Source organism: Macaca nemestrina, chromosome 15, assembly GCF_043159975.1.
Source record: "Macaca nemestrina isolate mMacNem1 chromosome 15, mMacNem.hap1, whole genome shotgun sequence".
Taxonomy (NCBI): domain Eukaryota; kingdom Metazoa; phylum Chordata; class Mammalia; order Primates; family Cercopithecidae; genus Macaca; species Macaca nemestrina.
Genome location: NC_092139.1, coordinates 16297961 through 16310699, shown reverse-complemented (window position 1 = coordinate 16310699; position 12739 = coordinate 16297961). Strand labels below are relative to the sequence as shown.

At 47.3% G+C, this 12739-nt stretch overlaps 1 long non-coding RNA gene across 5 annotated transcripts in view; it reads right to left on the bottom strand.

Annotated features, from left to right (window-relative positions):
• Nucleotides 1-12739, bottom strand: part of LOC105470711 (uncharacterized) — a 223010-nt gene that overhangs the window by 121778 nt on the left and 88493 nt on the right. For 4 of the 5 annotated variants that reach the window (XR_011613267.1, XR_011613264.1, XR_011613266.1 and 1 more), the window contains exon 2: nt 4798-5017. This is a non-coding gene — a long non-coding RNA (uncharacterized lncRNA). The remainder of the gene's footprint in view (nt 1-4797; nt 5018-12739) is intronic. The other variant, XR_980718.2, reaches the window with a different exon arrangement.

Sequence of the window (12739 nt, the reverse complement as noted above, 5' to 3'; positions counted from 1 at the left end):
GTGCAGCAAGGGAATCATAATCACAGAGGAGAAAACAGCCAGAGTCACAGCCTGGTTTGTCCCCTTCTCACTGGGTGCTGCCAGGAGTCCAGTCCCAGCCAGCGACTCCCAAGCACAGGTATCAAAATGAACTGAGACCCTCTAATCACGTCCTGGTGTCTTGAGATTGCCTCCCACCCACCGCCCCCACCGCGGGGCCCTGCACTGGCTTCTCCAAGAAGAAACTGGGAGGCTGAGGGGCTGACCTGCGGGGAAACCTTTCACTCAGTCCCCGTGAACCTGCTGAAGGTTTCACTTATCTTTAACAAATATGCCTCTTTGCATGTCTGACTCTCTGTAAGGAGCATGTGTTACTTTGCTAAGGAAGGAAAACATCACTCCAGACCACCTGTGTGTTTAGCAAACACCAATTCCCAGCCCAGAGCAGTGGGTTTGCTGCTGCAAAAAGCGAAGGCTCAAAACCCACGTGGAGCCTTCAGAGGCCGCCTGGCCCCCACTCACCCTTCAGAATGCACTCACCGGTGTGTCTGGGGCTGTTTCTTCTTGGTGTCTGCTGTCAGGAAAGAGAAGACGCGGGGACACCAGTTGGGAGTTTAATCCCATCAGACCCAAACCTCGGTTCTCTGTGCCCCTCACGTCACCCCATCGAGATGCCGCTGGGGCTGAATGAACCACGAGCTGCTGCCCCGAGCAGGGAGTCGGATCCGCCCTTGATCAGACGGTTGAAGCTGCGCATGCCCTCTAGGGCCCTGCATAGGGGTGGGGAGTCACGCCTCAGTTTCATCTCACAGCAGGGATGACCCCTCACTGGGCAGCCCAGCTCAGACCTCAAGGGAAATAGACCCGGGGGAAGGTGGGTGGAAGGACGGGGACCCTGGTGGGAGGACTCACAGGTGAGAGACCCCACCCACTCGGGCGATTCACACCCAGGGTCTTTGGGGCTCTCGAAGGAAAAGTTGGTTCACAGTGAACACAGGTCCTGCCATCCAGGGTCACAGTTATCTGTAGCAGGGACAACCACCCACTACAGAAAAGATGAATTTAATAAGGCAGAAACTTTAACTCAAGATGAATTTTGTATTCACAATGTTCCTTAGGCTGCCTAATGGAGTTTAAATGTTGTCAAATGCCTTTCTAAAGAGATTTGGTTGTTTATTGCTCTTCTTCAACCGTCGGTGCCGGGAAATGCAGGAGACACTGCAGGAGGGGAGCTGAGTTCACAGTCACCTTCACCTTCCCTCCTGCAAGGCCAGGCCCCCTCGCTACTGCTGCTAACCCAGATCCATTTCAGTGAACTCGGAAAACTCACATTCTCGTTCAATGTGATTTCAGATTTATACATGAATTAAGTGTGGTGTCTAAAAATGAAGCAATGGGAGTGTTGGGAAAAAATATTCTCAGGAAATGGGTATCTTGTGCTCCAGCCATGTGGTCCCCAGTGAGCAGGGAGGGCCAGTGCTGAGTTCTCCAGGACAGAGGGGGTGCCACAGGCCATGCCCCATGAGCCGGAGGAGAGACTGATATGAGTTGGAGGACACCCCTGGTTTACCCAACCAGCACCTGCTGCTTCTTCTGGGTCCCGAGCCCCCTTTGCAAAAGCCACCCCTCCCCAGCTCTCTGTCCACAGGTGGAGTGGACCTAGCTCTGTTCCCTCGGGGCAGGGCTTCTGTCACAGACCAATGGTAATCCATTCCCCAGTGCCAGAGAGCACATTGCTTCCCAACATCTGAGGAAAATCAAGGCTCTTCTTGCAAGGAAGTAGGATATCCGAATGTTGGGGTCTACAGCAGCAATTAACCAACTAACTGTAAATTACAGTGGAACAGCCCAATGCCTTGGGAATGAATGAGTAACGCACTTGCAAAAAGACATATAAATATTCCATATACACTTCAGAGCCCTCTTTTTGGAATTTTTGACAAGTCTGAAAGTTTGAATTTTCATTAGAGCCATGATTCCTACATAACATCAGGATCCATTCTCCCCAGGATACACTTGAGATGCCCATCAAAATGCCCTTCTGAGAACATCTGCAAAAGCAGGTTTTCTTATGCTTCTGTCTCTCTTATCTTGCATTGGGCAACACCAAGTCATTTATAAATGAGGTAACTGAGGCCCAGAAAGGGAAGATCGTCTGCCCAGCTCTCAGAAAAGGTCTTGGGACCTGAACAGGTGCACCTTGGCTCGAGGAATTTCAGTGATGCTTTAGCATTCCCACCAAATGTCACAGGGACATTAAACATGTCCTTGTGTTGGCAAGAAACTTGCCGAAGCTTATTCGCAAGAAGACATGATGGATGGACCATGATTGCATCTTCAAGCTGTGCCTGGATGTCTTTGATCTTCTGATAAGAGTCTGTTTAACCTGAATTATCTGGGGCACCACCCAGCTTTCCCTTTCTTGATGTATATTGGTTCTCCCGAACACTTGGGCATGAAGTCACATTTGCATCTAAGCTTTCTGTTTGTTTTCTTCTACCCATTTGAATAAGGAGGAACCAGGGACATTTAACAACCTGTTTCCACTTGTTGGTTCCATGATAGTAATGACTACACAGGATATTTAACACTTCACCATCACAAAGACTCAATTTCATATGTGAATGAGTCATTGTCAAAGGGTAGGAGGAGAAGGTGGGGGCCTGCCATGTTTTCCTCACACCTCTTAAATGGTTTCTCATTTCATATTGATACAGATCAGGGACCATAGATCATGTTGACAAGCTCATCAATTACCTGCTACTCGCCAACAACACCAAGGTCTTGCTTTCTTGGTGGGGTAGTTGATCTTGATTGCTGAGGACATCTGTGAACTTGAAATTGTGTTTATCTCCCTGAGACCTTGAACTTGAGAACTTCCTTCCCCACACAGTGGTACAGATGGTGTGCTTGGTGTGAGTATTGTCGAGGGACATAAATTAGAGCAATTGGAGTTGGGAGAGAAGGAAGGATGCTTTGCTAATTGCAGCATCATTACAGGGCTTCCTAGAAGCTAAAAGAGACACAGTGTCAATAGCGAAACCCCAGAAGTAACAGACAGTGTCTATCTGTGCAGAGACCAGTGACTGCATTTGGAGCCAGAGGTCATTACCACGGGCAATTTACAGGCTCTACGACTCTGCAGGGGAGAGAAACTCACTCTGACATGCAACAGTATGTTAAAGTGGGCATTTTATTATTTTTCAGGAGCCATAATTTTCAAATGATGACTTTGGGGATCCTTTAAGGAGGATAATTGATTACCTGACAAAGAACTTGTAGCATTTCCTCCTCACAATGGGAGAGAGAAAAACAGCAACAGTCAGTTCTTTTGAGCAGAAAAGGAGCATTTTTCAGAGAAAAACTGCAAAGTTTGTAACAACGGGAGCCCGAGGAAACACAAATACATCTTGCCTTCTTGACAAACAAGATTTAACTAAGACAACCTTCCTGCTGGAAAATCCGGTCTTGCCTGTGCCATGCAGGGAAAAGCGACAGGCTTAGGAGTGAGAATCTCCTTGAAATGCGGTCCTGTGTCGGCCTCTTAATTATTCATGAGCATCCTTGTCACTAAATTTCACTGCTTTGCCTATTTTTAGTTAATTTTTTTTACTCCAAATGTTATTTGTGTTACTTCATCAAATAGTTAATGCGTCCATAATAGGCACAGATGAAACGGAGAGGCTCGTGCTCACCCCTGAGGAATTCCAACAGTGTGGTTAGCACTTTGCAGGCAGGCCAGGAACTCTGCCGTGGGAAGCGGGGGTCTGAGAGCAAGGTCAGTGACACCATCTTGTTCTTGGGACTGAACCGGAGGCAGGGCAGCCAGGAGAAGCCCCGGGACCCGGTCCCTAGATGTTCACCATGGGCAGGCAGCTGTTTGCAGGGAGATGCCTGAGTGACCCCCCAAGTTCCTCATGAAAACCTACAGCTCCAGTAAAATCTGCACTTCCCAGCATGGGCTGCTTCCCACTGGATGCTCCCAAAGCCAGATGCGTTCATTCTGAACCCCTGGCACTTCCCTGGATAGGCCCACGTGTTTCAGGAGGGTCCTGACCTGGCTCTCAGACGCCCGCTTCCCATGGCAGACTTCCCAGCCAAGCATTTCCTGAAAATCAGTCTTCTCAGATTTTCTTCTGAAGTGTGGCCAAGGCCGTAAAACAGAGGTCTCCCCTCCCACCCAGGTTCTTACCTGTGATACAGGCCATGGTGGGAATGGGGAGGAAAGGGTCAGCCCTAGACAAAGAGGCCCTCCCATGCGGACGTCCAAAGAGAAAGATCAGACCCATCACACCACAGAGGCTGCCCTTGGCCCTCAGGATGACATCCAAACCCCCACGGGTCCCTGCCCCCCTCCAGTCGCACCTTCCACCACTCATCCCTGTGTCCACTCAGTCATGGCCACACTGGCCTCTCCGCTGGCCTTGGACAGACCAGGCTTCCTGGAACCTCAGGGCCTTGGCACATGTTGTCCCCTCCTCCTGATATGTTCCCCACCCCCACCCTGATCCCCACCCAGTTACCTCCAGGAGCCTCGTCACCTATTAGGTCTCAGATGGATGTCACCTCCTTGGGGAATTCTCCTGTGTCCTCAACACCTCCTCACCCTGGCCCAGGGCCCAGGTCAGGTCCCCCAAGGCCCCTCTTATCACACTGTTGTGTCTTTTCTTCCCAGCCAGGACCACGTGTAATGAAACAAGGCCATTGTTATCTGAGGACGACCCATACAACTAAAAAGCCCATTCAAGATAAATTCAATTAAACTGAGTACCAAAGTTTCACAACAAATGCTTTGTGATTTACTTAACAAATATTTACCTTGGATTCACTTTAGGCCAGGCGCTGTTTCCCGTACTCCATGTGTATTAAATCATGTACTCTCCAAAACACAGGCACTACTGCATCACCGCCCCATTTTCCAGATGAAAACACAGAGGCACAGAAAGGTGGTTGCCCATGTAGATTTGGCATCATCAGGACTGGATCAGGTCACCCTGCACCAGGGCCCCTCCTCTCAGCCATATACTTGCCACTTCTTCTAAAAAACAAAACAAAACAAAACAAACAAACAAAAAAAGGCCCAATGAGGGTTTTCTCTAGAAAAGTAAAGTTAAATGTGATGAAAATAAGTTTTTATTTCCTAACGTTTGGGTTATAGTGGCAGATGTACCCCAATTCTTAAGCAATCAAATGAATCAAATACTAATCTTTTTGCGTATTTTTTTCTGATAAAACTGTAGCCACAGTCAACCTCTTTCCCCCCAGGTTTGAGTTTTGCAGCCTGATCAAAGGAGTCATTTTCAAAAACCCTCAGGGGCTCCAGAGCCTCCACTGGGGCCTCTCTTCCCCCTGGCATGGTCTCCATTCCCTTTGGGAGATCCTGCTGGATTTGAGGAGATCCTCACCCCTGCTGGTTCTACTTCTTCAGTGTTCATCAGTCTACATGTTCCAGGTCCTCACTGTTGGACTCTGTGGATGACTCAAGGAATGCTTCCTATTGCATGGCAGGATATACAGGCTTACCCACAGCCCCTTGGTGAACCCATCCCATATCTGCTGTGAAACCCCAAGTAGGGACCGGACCGGTCATTCACATCCAGTGGTGTGCAGGCAGCCAGCTCTGAGAACCAATGGTGAAATGTTCAGAAATTTTGCTAATTAGTTGTTAAACCTCTGATAGTTTGAAATCAGCCATGTTGGGAGTATTTACACCAGGAAAACTGGGCTTTTCTTGACCCTAAAGTGCTGGTTTATCAACCCAGCACTGAGGTTATACCACACGTACAGCCCTGACTTTTGAATGGAAACCACCGTTATCCTATTTGGGGTCCCTTCCCAGTAGCTCCCATATCCAAGATCCCAGCTTTCTCTTTCTCTCTTCACCCACTTTGGATTGTGAGTCTCAAAACCATTGTGCTGAAACCACTTCTAGGCATCAGCACTGCTCACTAACAGCACACCGGCCTTTGTTCTAAGACAGGGATTCAGCAGTTACATAGATGTGCACTGAGCACTGAGCTGTCCTAGGTGCTGAAATGATTTCATCAGGCACAATCAAGAGGCTGCCTAGTCCAGGAATCTCAGACATTTGAATGGCTGAATGCACTTATTGGAGAAGGAAAGAAGTGCAACAGTTTGCAATAAAATAGGCCTCTCCTTTGTCATCCAGGGACACTTACAAAGAAGCAACAGTGAACAGTCAGTACTTCACCCAGATTCAAGCAACACATCCCAACCCATGTGGTATCCTCACTGTGACACAGGAACAAAGTGGGATAGGAGTTCTCTGGCCACTTGCCTCCCAAGCTCATCCATGGGAATGCACCTTGGTCCCAAGCTGTCAGGGAGAACCACAAAACCCCCCTCAGCTGGCAGGAAGCTGGCCCCACCCTCTTCCCCATTCACCCCCTTTCTCCCCTCCTCCACTGACACTCCTTAATTCCCTGGACCGTCCACTCCACCCCAGACCTTATCTCTTCTGCCTCCACTGTGACGTGACAGCCAGCCATTCCTCCCTAGTCCAGAACTTTCCATGAGGGTGAGAGTCTTCCTCGGGAGCATCTTCTACTCAGGGCTTACCCCAAGTCCCCCAGGGGTCTCCAGTACTCACTGTGAAGCAAGGAGTGGAGCACCCTGATGGCGAATGGCCCTGCCAGGGTCATGTCCCACAAACTGTGTAAGAAGCAAAGGAGATAGCACCTGGTTTCCAAGGCCTGCCCAATGGGCCAAGGTTCAGCTTAGGTGAGAGGGCCAGGCTGTCCCTACCCATGTTGAAACTTCAGCTCAAGGGACACAACCCTTCCTGCTACAAAGCTTCCTATTACAAACAGATAAACTCTGGCCAGGACTTCTAAAATCTTTATATTCAGGTAGCTTTTGGCCAATCTTTGGTGAATTGGTTTAATCATATTTCTTTACTGGAAGTCATTATCTGAGATGAGCAGTTTTTTACTGGGGCAGGTTTGTGACTTCAATGAGCCTTGCCTTCCTTGTCTCTTAAAGGTCACCATTGGAAACAGATCAATAATATAGCAGGAAGTACCTAGTACAGTGCCTGGTTCAGACATTCTATCAGCAGCTACCTGCCTTCAGTCTGTCCTCCTCTCTCCCTGTTTTCTGCATTATCTCTTTCTCTTGTATAAAAGAGACAACTTTTCTTCAAAGCTGTCTAGATTTTATCCTTTGGAAGTTCAAAAACATTGGTCAGTTACCCATGTCATAGTGAGGCAGAAGAATAGGGAATTGGGGTAACCAAGGGTTAAGACATAAAGAACAGCAGGTGCAGCCAATTTTAGGCAAGATTAGGCAGCACACAGTCCACACCCTCACTTCTGCAATAATGAGACAGAAGGTTCCACTTCAGCCTCTGATTGGTCATGGGCCAATCCTTCATAGGGTGTATCCAATCAGAGGCCTCTAAAAAAGCACCTAGAGGAGTTACCAAATTCTTTTAGCTTAATACAAACCCATAAAGAACATTGTAATTGGTGCTGTTGAGCAACTTGCTTAAGCCCACTCCCACTCTGTGGAGTGTACTTTCACATCAATAAATCTGCGCTTATTTCTTTCATTGACTTGTTTTTTCTGTTGCTTTGTCTGTGCATTTTGTCCAATTCTTTGTTCAGTGTGCCAAGAACCTGGACAACTCATAGTCAGGACTTTCCATCTGGTAACAATAGCATTAATTGCAGTAAAAGGATGAGTTTTCTCAGGGCAGGCTAAGCCCAGTTGCCCACAGTCCTGACCACAATACCTGTCCCTTCTGATGTTTTTTTCATCTTATTTTCCCAACTTCTTAGCTTTAAAAAATGTCAGCTATTCAGAAACGTACAGAGTAGTACAGTGAACATCACGTACCCTTCACATAGCTTCATTAACTGATAACACCATATGTGTGGGTCACCTATTTCCATGAGCATTATTTAAAGAAAATTGTGTGTGTGTGCACGCATGTGTGTGTACAATTGTGTGTGTATTTTTCCTTTTCTGGCAGAACTATTGGAAAGTATGGTGCAGAGGTCGATATTTCTCCCCTAAACACTTCAGTGTATATCTCCTAAAGAAAAACACAATTTCTTACATAATCTCAATTTTCCCACCCAAAACATTTAATATTGATGCAGGAATATAATGTAAAATACAGTCCAAAGTGAGAGCTTTTGTTTTCAACTCAGCATCCATCTAGGACCACACTGCATGGCTTGCCATGATTCTTTCATTCCCGGCAATGTAGGACAGTGAGTCCATCATTTCACCTCCTGGGATGTTGACATTTTTGAAGATTCCAGCCAGTTGGATTGTACCAGAAAGCCAAGAAGTGCTCAAAAGATGACGGAAATTGGTCAAAAGGAAACAGAAGCTATAGTCAGAGGACTTTCAATGGACAAATGTAGAAGTATTTGAGCATAAAAAATATATGGAAGAATGAACTCATTGAATTTTTTAAAAAAGAATCTATGAGTTCATAGTGATACTAAAAAAAGCTGATTGGAGCCAGGAAGAATTCTTTACAGAATAACACCAGCTGATATGTATGAGGAATGACGGAATTTGAAAATGTTACAGTTGACTCATGTGAGGACCATCTGTGGATGCCAAAACCATTGGGGGACAGATTTTGAAGAACAGGATATCCACAAGGTCCCAAAGCATCACCACATATGTTGCTTGGCAAATACACAAGGGAAAAGGATCCTTTGCAATAGAGAAATCTGATGGCCAGCACTTTAACCGAGTGCTCAAGCTCAACACGAGGAGTGAACAGACATCACAAGCCTCGCTCTGGCTGCAATGAACTGGGCAGAGCCTCTCTCTGTAGCAATCCTGGCCAAGGCATTCGGCCTGCACCTCCCCAGGGAAGAAGCAGACTCGGGCAGACTGTGGCCCTTCTTCAGGCCAGCAACATGGGCTCTTGTCTCACCTCACCTGGGTGGTCCACAGATACTCCTTGCTTTCAGCTCTGTCCCCTGTCTGGCCCTGTGCTGGAGCTGCAGATACAGAGAGGGATGATTTGCCTTCAAGGATGGGAAGGATGCTCAGGAATCTGTGTCCGGGGTCTCAGGCACTTGGACAGCTTCCAAAACAACTGTGACTCCTCTACTAAAGGAAGGAATGAAAATGCACATATCTGTTGTTTCTTCTCCTGATCAAACCAGGTGGAACCGTTTAGAAAAAAATCTGTTGTTAGAGGTGCACTCAAGAACGATTTGTGGGCTCTTGGTCATCCTATCAAGTGAGACATTGGATGAAATAGGGACCAGTATCGTCACTCTGCCATCAGGATTCATGACTGCAACATCAAAGGGCAGTTGTAGAAGCACTGGAAAAGCACCCGGTGTAAAGGGAGCTTCTATCAGTATTCTGAGCCCCTCTCCATTGCTGCTGCTGTTGGAAAAGCCAATTTGGCTGCATATAGTAGCAACAGGCTTCGGAGTCAGCCCAGAAGCAGCAGGAGGTGGAGTCTGCATCAGCCAAATCAGGGGTGACTTCGCCTGGAATCTGGGTTCTTTAAAGGTGCCAAATATTCATCTCAGAAGCCTGCAGAGGCAGACCAAGGAGGTGTCACTCACTCAGGGCATATTTAAGCAGGGCCAACTGTGCACCAGGCACAGTTGTAGTCTCTGGCCACAGCAAAGAACAAAACGGACAAGGACCGCTGGCTTCAGGGAACTCACGACCCTCAGAGGGAGACAGAGGACAAGCAGGTGACAGCCCGAGAGAGTGTGCAAAGCAGACACTTGCGGCGCTGCCTGGGTCCCGCAGGCCTCACCATATTTGCCCTGCAATGGGTTCTTGCTGCCCCTGCTCTCCTGCGGGGCCTCCTCGGGCTGCAGGAGCCTTGTGGCCTGGGAGTGGAGTCCTGGGAAGCTGCTCTGGGTGAACGGAAGCTGGTGGGGAGCAGACCTGGCTTCCTCGACTTTCCAGTGCACTCCTCTGACGCTGCTCCTCAGCGTCTCCCTGAGGTCTCCAGTGCAGCTGAGCACCAACAGCCCACGGTGGGCACCTGCTCCTTATGCCACCAGAATGGGCATTTTTTCCTTCCCCTTTCCCTCCCCGCCGTCTTGCCCGAGCTTCCTGGGGACTTCTCCAGATGAACTGAGTCATGCCCAGTCTCAGGGTCAGCTTCCGGAAGAATCCAGCTGAAGGCCATGTGTAACACGCAAACTATGTCAGATGGTGGGAAGTGCACTGGAGAAAGACAAAGCTGGGAAGGGAGGGGGTGGTGGTGGGGGGCTATGATTGCTCATGGACATCAGAGGAGCCCCCAAAGAAGGGGGCCTTGCAGCAGGTGCCCAGGCGGTGAGGGCTCAGCGGGTGGATGTCCCGGAGAGGAGCATCCCAGGGCAGCCAGGACAGAGGGTAAGACCCCAAGGTGGGGAGCTCCTGGCCTGTCCTAGGAAGACCAAGAGGCCATGTGACCAGAGTGAGGGGACACGGGAGAGAAGCAGGAAAGAGACCAGCAGGTGGAAGGCACCAGAGGCTCAGGGCCCTGTCGACTGGGGAAACACTGTGGCTGCAGAAAGTGAGGCTGGAGACCCGGGCTTGGTGCAGGGCGTGGCTGATCTGAATTGTTGAATAGAATAGACTGTGGTGGAGGCTAGGCAGGGAGACCAGGGAGGCCCATGGTGTGATCATCCTCCGAGAGCAGCCAGGCAGGAGCAGGCAGGTGGGCGGAATGCAGGAATCAGTTCATGTGGACAGCAGAGGGATGGAGGTGCTGAGTGGTCAGAGGGTGGGTGCCAGGAGAGGAGCAGAGCTGGCCATGTCGGCCTGAGCACCTGGGCAGGAAGAGCCTCCATCACGGAGGTGGGGGGTGAATTGAAGAAGTGGAGAGGAAAACCCACTACTATCTGAGTTGGAGAGAGCCCAACCACAGCTGAACGCATGAACCTGGACATCAGTTAAAGGTCTGGGCTGGACAGAGAAGTAAATATTTAAAAATAAAAATAAAAGTCAAATCAGGTCAGAATCCCCAAACTATGTCACAAGATACTTTTCTTCCATCTTGGAACCCTCCATCTGTGGAATACATAGACTTGTGATGCAAACTAGGAACCAGATGGGGACTTGTGCTGTTGGAGCTGGACTCCATGGATCCTCCACTGTAGCCCCCACACCAACCCATTGCTCTTGCCCCAGGATGGGGTCTCCAGAAGCAGAGACTGAAGTGGAGTTTTTAGTTCAAAATATTTCTAAGGACCAACACTTGTGAAAGGTACTTGGTGGGAAAGGGCAGGCTGGGCAGGGGAGAAGTTGATCTTCAAGGCAGGCCTGACATCCCCTCTGCAAACTTGCAGAGGTTCTGAAACAAATATTGCTTGTGGGAGTCAACCTATGTTGGGCCCAAATTTCCAGGCTTTTATTCCCTGACTGCCCCAGCCACCAGGAGTGGGCTGTCCTGGAAAGGTCATGACCATGGACAGGAGGGCTTTCTAGAGCTTTATCCCTTACATTTAAAAAATGTGCAAGAAAATCTAAGATATTACAATTATAATCTAGAGAGATTGATAAGACTTTACAAACCAAGATGGATAATCCTGATATTTTAAAAATTGAAAATACAAAAATTTGAAAATTTTGTACATGAAATGATTATGTAAACAAATGATATAAACCTGTACAAGTATTTATAAGTGAATACTAGACAATGAGCTAATTTCTGTAATATACAAATTCTTACAAATTGACAAGAAAAAGAGGTGATAGCTATAAAGAGGTAATTCACAGAAGAGCATATTTCTGCTCTTGATCTGCTAGAAATGCATCCTGTAAAAATAAAAGTACCCATACCTTATCCTAAAATGCACAGACGTTTACTGCAAATGTTGTTTATAGCTTCCCAGAACTGGAAATAAAACACATTCCTATTACGAGAAGAATGGCTGAGCATTTTGCAAGTATAGCCACCCAATGGAATTTCCACAGCGATTGTAAAGAATAACTTTGATTTAGAGCTATATAAGATGTCTTGAAGGTATATCAACAAGGAGCTAAGTGATAAAATCAAGATGTAGAAAAATGTTAGTTATGGGTCTATCAATTCTGGTGATTTCTTTAAGAAACTAACTTTTACCTTTGTTAATCTTATCTATTAACTTTCATGTACTATTTCATTTACCTCCGCTCTTCTCTTTACTTACACATTTCGTAGATACGTACCTACACGTTAATTCTACATACTTCTGGTTTACTTTGATTATTTTCTAGTGTCTTGAGGTAGAATCTTAGGTCACTGATTTTTTACCTTTCTTTTTTGTTATAGTACATTACATTGCATTGAAAGCTATAATTATTTCCCTCTGCACTGCTTTAGCTGCAGCCCCCAAATTTTGATGTTGTATCTTCATTATCATTTGGCAAAATTCCCTTTCAAAATAAATTCATTTGAACAAAACACTGGAACAAAATATGAAGCAAACCATAGTTCAAATGGTGCGCACATTTAGCCAAAAGATCCTCCGTCCTTAGCCGAGGTGAGAGCATCGTTTGAGCCCAGGAGTTCGAGACCAGCCTGGGCAACATGGTGAGACCCTGTCTCTACAAAAGAAAAACAGAAGTTACTAGGGTTTGTAACCTGATATTGTGACATTAGTTGAAAGAGCCATTTTACTTCAAAACTGGTTAAAGAGGTTAAAAAATATGTTCTATCTGTAAAGAGTGAAACTGAAAGCTCACTGAGAATCCCAGTTGAGATTCTGGTATTTTGTTTGTATGCTTTACTTGGAATTGTCCACCTTATGTGCTCACAATGACTGGGTGT